General features: G+C 41.7%; 1 protein-coding gene across 1 annotated transcript in view; it reads right to left on the reverse strand.

The window, feature by feature from the left end:
- The window catches only part of LOC144225840 (uncharacterized), a 31,111-nt gene extending 27,579 nt beyond the window's left edge, over positions 1-3,532 (reverse strand). Inside the window, exon 1 of the mRNA XM_077757102.1 lies at positions 1,679-3,532. The gene's annotated coding sequence lies outside the window, so the exon portion shown is untranslated. The remainder of the gene's footprint in view (positions 1-1,678) is intronic.
- Positions 3,533-6,000: the final 2,468 nt, after the last annotated feature.

Consider the following 6,000-nt stretch of genomic DNA (forward strand, 5'->3'; position numbering starts at 1 on the left):
AGCTCAGAAATTCTTTCTTTTATTGATATTTTCATATTTAAATCATTCCACAAGTGCTTTGAAGCTGCTGAACTAAAATTCTAATTTTGGAAGCTGCTGTTTATTAACAGTGACATAACTCCAGATGAAGACGGAGGGAGATTCTAAGTCTTTACAGCCGACCAAGGACATCCCATGAATCACTTAAGGTTCTTTTGCACACCGATGATAAATCAGCAATGCGACGGAATTAGTAAGATAAACAGAATCCAACTCTTTCCTTCTTGTCCCTCTTACAGCTTCTCTTCTTGGCATTGAACTCAAGCAAATAGATTAAAGAGATGTTGACTATTTCACAGAAGTGAGAAGCTCTGACAGACTGTTGGAAATGTGTCACCACCTGCAGGCAAAATAGCCAGTGAACAGCAGTCTTATTTCCTAGAAAAAGCTCACTCTTCGATGTCAACACATGATCCAATCTGGGCCGCTCCATGCTTCTCTACAAATAATTTTAACTTTTGGATGGAAAAACATAGAAATTGAGCATTTTAGGAGCTGAGTCTTTTCAACAGCAATGTTCTCAAGGGAAATGCCACAAATTCTTACCTGTTAAGGTACCAGGATACTAGATTCCTGTCTTTCCCAAGGTCAAGGTTTGAACCTATAAGTTACCCTCATGTCCTTCCATAAACTATCTCTTTTTACTTCATCTAAATCAGGTTGTCTCTGTCATTCTGAGCCCCAGTAATTTTGAACAAATACACGAATACATTTGCTAAAATAAACAAACCATTAATTTCTGTAAAATATTTTGCTGTAAAACTACAAAATTGTTTTCTCTGTTTTGGCATTAAAATCCACCAGGGGGCAAAAAGGATTTCAGCTGAGTTTTCTCCAGTGCATGTAAAACAACCCAACACCATTCAGTCTATGCTGAATTTTCAATGCATAGCTACTTCTATTTTAATCAAACAGAATATTCATTATTAAATATTTTAGAAGAGGCATAAACTGATTATTGAGCCTTAGGTAGACATGTTTTCAAGTTTTCTTTTTAAGTAAAATTTTGGAAAAATCACTTACACAGACAAAAATATTTTTAAATAAAATAGAGCACATCCCTAATGTAGCTACGAAGGCTACATTATCACCAAATAAAATGAGTCTATTGGTACCATACTAATTAATGTAAATCAAGATATAATTATGTAAAAAACACAGAAAGATACAAATCAACTCTCAGAATGATTGTGTTGGGCAAGGAAATGACACATAATTTGTCTTGATTTTCCTATTTTTCCCATTTTCCTGAAATGCATTTAATTTATTTTAAATTATTTCAATAATAAAGAATTAAAATTAAGTTTTAAAACAGAATCTATAGAGACGTTCCTAAATTTTAAGAGCACACAAAATAAAACATAGATTGTTTTATAATAGAAAACATTATTGGGGCGCTTGGGTATCTCAGTCAGCTGAACATTCGACTTCAGTTCAGGTCATGATCTCACAGTTCGTGAGTTTGAACCCTGAATCTTATGGTTCGTGAGTTTGAGCCTTCTGATCCTCTGTCCCCCCATCTCTGCCCCTTCCTCACTCACACTTACTCTCAGAAATAAACATTAAAAAAATGTTATCTGTTTCTTTAGTCTAAAATTATCTTATTGAAGAAAAGTCAAAATAGTTATAGCAAACTTACCTCCCATGAGGGCTTCAATCCAATTGATGGTCGGGACTAGAAAATGTGAGGATAGATGTGGAAGTCTTCCCAGAGAAGGTAAAATCTCTAAGACTGGAAAGATAAGCCACAGCCAGGCAAACTGGTGGGACACTAAACACTAAATTTATGAAAAAATACCAATAAATGTTCATCACAGTTAATTTTTATGTTTACTTATTTTTGAGAGAGACAGACGGTGAACAGGGCCGGAGCAGAGAGAGAGGGAGACACAGAATCTGAAGCAGGCTCCAGGCTCTGAGCTGTCAGCACAGAGTCAGACGCAGGGCTCAAACCCACGAACCGCGAGATCATGACCTGAGCTAAAGTTGGACGCTTAACTGACTGAGCCACCCAGGCGCCCCTAAAGTAACTTTTAAAGAGAAGCCTCTAATAAATTTTGAAGGAAGTTTACTTTTATTTTCTGGAGTGGAACATCTAATCATCAGTCAAGATACACAACTTGTAGGAGCTTCCCTTTACACATCTGGAGCCTCTTCTTCCATCTTGGCTCAGATGATCCACCCACTTGCCACCTGCTGAAGAGAGGTGATGTCACCCCTGAGCAACAACAGGAATTCGAGTCTCTGCGGTGTATGTTTCCTATAAAGAATCTGTTTGGGTTTCCCAACTGATGTTTTATGGTCTAGACAACCATTTGAAACAAATGATATTATCTGCTTTGGCCAAAGGAAAATGGCAAGTTTCAGAGGGGTTTCAGTGATGCTTTGTGTGCACATGACTCTCAACATAAAATTGTTAATCATAACAAGAGATGGTTCGAACGCAAGGCTGTCTCTCAGTTTGGAGCAGACAATTATGGAACACAAAGGTTTTGTAACAAGAATCAACTGTAGCTATGTAGAGGGCTGTTTTTTCCTTTTGTAACGCCTATGCTGTCTGGGGGAAGTGACTTGTGTCAGCCCTGGGATCCCTCGGGCAGGGCAAGCCTGAGACCAACGTCTAGTCAGAAGTTCACGGCATTATTTAGGGGCCTGATGATGAACGCCTAAGACCATAATGTTGGGTGCAATGCCTACGATACATCAGGGATGTTTCACTTTGTTTATTTAATGCTATGTTGTGCCTATAAGCACTTTAATCTCAGCTGATTTGTTTCTCTGAGAGGTGGTTGCTGTTTTTATCCCAATGCAGACGAGACAACAGAGGCACCAGAGGTTTGATGACTTGTCCAAGGTCATAAAATCCGTAATAATTTCCTAGTTTAAACAGTTATCCAGGGGCGCCTGGGTGGCTCAGTTGGTTAAGTGTCTGACTTTGGCTCAGGTCATGATCTCACATTTCATGAGTTCGAGCCCCGCATCAGGCTCTGGGCTGACAGCTCAGAACCCGGAGCCTGCTTTGAATTCTGTATGTCTCCCTCTCTCTGCCCCTCCCCCATTTCCTCTCTCTCTCTCTCTCTCTCTCCTCTCAAATATATGCATTAAAATTTTTTTTATAAAGTTATCCAGAAAATTCATATGACAAACATGTATTAACTTTTGGCTTTGCTTGAATGCCTACTGTGAACCTTAATGTTTTCTCTCTGGTTCCAGAACCCTTCACCTTTCACCTCCTGCAAAGCCCGCCATACTGATTTGTGCATCTCTCCATGTTTACACAGGACCAAACCTCTCCTATCTTAGCAAAAACGCCTTGGGGCTCGCATTTCCTCCAACCACGCCTTCCCTCTCCCTTCAGCCAGCCAGACGCATTGAGCTTTGGGATCAATACTTTACATTTCAGGGCCTCCACTTCCCTACCCCCATCATGCCACAACCCATTACCCTAAAGCCTTTGTCCCCAGACTCACTGATGTTGCCAACTCCAAGGCCATCTCCATTCCCCTAAGCCTGTGGGAGGCTTTTTTTTTTTTGCATCTCATGCTATAATGCGCTGTCCAAGGCTTCCGTGGCATCAGTGATTCTTAACTTACCAGGGTGTCATGGATCTTTCTACAATTCAACGAAAGCCATGGATCCTTTCTTAAGAAAACTGAAGCAGGGCTCATCTAAAATACAAGTTATATGTGTAGATATGCATCTGAGTGTGTGTGATCCATTCACTTTCAGAAGGGATTCACAGATCGCCTGCCAACGTAATATGGGAGATGACGAACTTCTCATCTGAATTCTGATGACTTTTTTGCAACTGCTCTGAGGCCACTCTGACCTGTATGCTCCACAGGCCCTGCAACGGCCTCCTCTCCGCACGTAGTTTCACTCCCTCACAACACTATTTTTGCCCTCCTGTGTGTCTATATGTCAAAAGACACCAAATAGCACATAAATGTCAAAGACAGATTCTCCTCAAGGCTGTAGCCTGAGCTAAGGTCCTAACGTGTGTCCGAGGCCACTTCACAAAATGTGGACCTGTGATTTTGAACAGAGCTTTCACCAGGCGGTTAGGGAATGTTCTAGCATTCTGGACACCCACTCATCATGGGAAGCTCAAAAAGTTTTTGGAAAAGTATTTGTCTTCCTTTTTGTTTTGTGATAGAACTGAAGAAACCTGTCTGGACACAGCCCTTGTTCAGGGGAGGGATTAGCTCCTTGTTGAAGGTTAGTCTTCCCACCGTGTGGGCTCTGCCTCTCAGCTACAATCATTCATCAGGGCTGGTATTGGGCCTCATAACTGCTGCTCCACAGCCCACAAGTAAGAACAAGCAGCTGCTCCATTACACTGAGAAAGAAGGTCGCCCTGGGACTAACTGACCACTCATTCAAATATATTTTTAACACCAACCTCCCTATGTGCAGTAGGGAACACTTCACTGACCAGAGGCAGACAAGTGGATAGAATAATTTCTGTGCCTCCACCTGTTCTCCCTCTCTCTCCTTCCCCCTCCACCCCCCCTCCCCCGCCCATTATCGGCACAGGCTGAAGGAGCTGAAGACCGTCGCCTCTGTCAAGGATCAAGAGGCATCTCAGGGCACTTTGAGAGATGTGGACATATGCTTTGCCTTGCCCAGGGTTACACAGCATGGATCCTAGGAGAAACTCCCGGAAACAGGATATTAGGGGACTTCCAGGGCAAAGTCAAGGTGAAACTCACCAACTCGTCACTAAATCTCCATCGGGACCAGATAGAAGGGGGAGCCAAGATTCTTCAAAGAGGATAAAAGGAAATCAGACTGAAGAAACTCCCAAGTTAGAATGACCATCAGATGTCAAAAACATAGCAGTTCATGAGCCAACCAGGTCACAAACTTTTTTATTTGGCTGGCATAATATATTAACATCTTTCTCATTCAATGTCAATATTTGTAAGTTGAGATATTTTACATCAAAGTCCAGATTCCAGAATTCTCAGAAAAATCAAAAGGAGGCGACTAATATGGCGGCACCAGCCTGACCTGACACCCACCACTCCTGTCAGATCGAACACCAGTCACTTGTCCCCGTGGCCCATTCGAATTATTTGTATTAGTCGCCTGGCCACGCAGGCATTTGATTTTCCGTGCCCAGGGTTAAATGGCTCTCCCAGTTTTAATACTGTGTTCATGCCTGTGAGCTGAAAAACTTGAAGCAGTTATGAAGGGGAAATGAGGCAGCTGACTTGTCCTGCGGATTTTGCACAAGTTTATTGCATAAATAGACGACCCACTCAATAGTGTTGGATAAATCACTGCTTTTTGTTACAAATTAAAATATTTTCTTAATCTCATTCGTGGGACTATGAGATACCCTTATTCTTTATTACATAAAGCACCTACTAAGAACCAGTCACTTTTCTAGGCTCTAGAAATACTTCCGAAGATAGGTGATCCTCTTTTAGAACTTATTTATTGGGGAGAGATGGGTAAGAAACTAACAAATACCATTATTGCATGGAGTGATGACTGATAGGAGACAAATTAAGCAAAGGAGTGTGGGGAAGGGCTACTCCAGACAGGGCTAGATTTTCTAACCAAGTAACCATTTTTAATAAGACACATACACCCACCCCATACCACCCCTCCCCCCAAAATCACACATGCTGCTGTCTTCTAAATGCTCTCAAGGGCTAGTATTAGTACTGCATCTTGCCTTTCAAAGCAAAGGATGTACAATAGAAGGTGAAATGGAAGGTCAAGTAATTATCAGATAGTTCAGAGTCCTGGCTATCTGCTGAAACCACTGGGTGACTAGCTGAGAACAGACAATGTAATTGCCCTGGCTCTCAGTGCAGAAATAAACATTGTTAACCTCCCGGCTTACTACTTAAGCAATGAGATTATTTCTGCAAGGCGTGGATGTTACTTTGCTACTGAGTAACCATGAGGATTCTACCCTAGCCATCTTTCTGGCACTTATTTCCCCAT

This window comes from Crocuta crocuta, unplaced genomic scaffold (assembly GCF_008692635.1).
Source record: "Crocuta crocuta isolate KB4526 unplaced genomic scaffold, BGI_CrCroc_1.0 scaffold465, whole genome shotgun sequence".
NCBI lineage: Eukaryota > Metazoa > Chordata > Mammalia > Carnivora > Hyaenidae > Crocuta > Crocuta crocuta.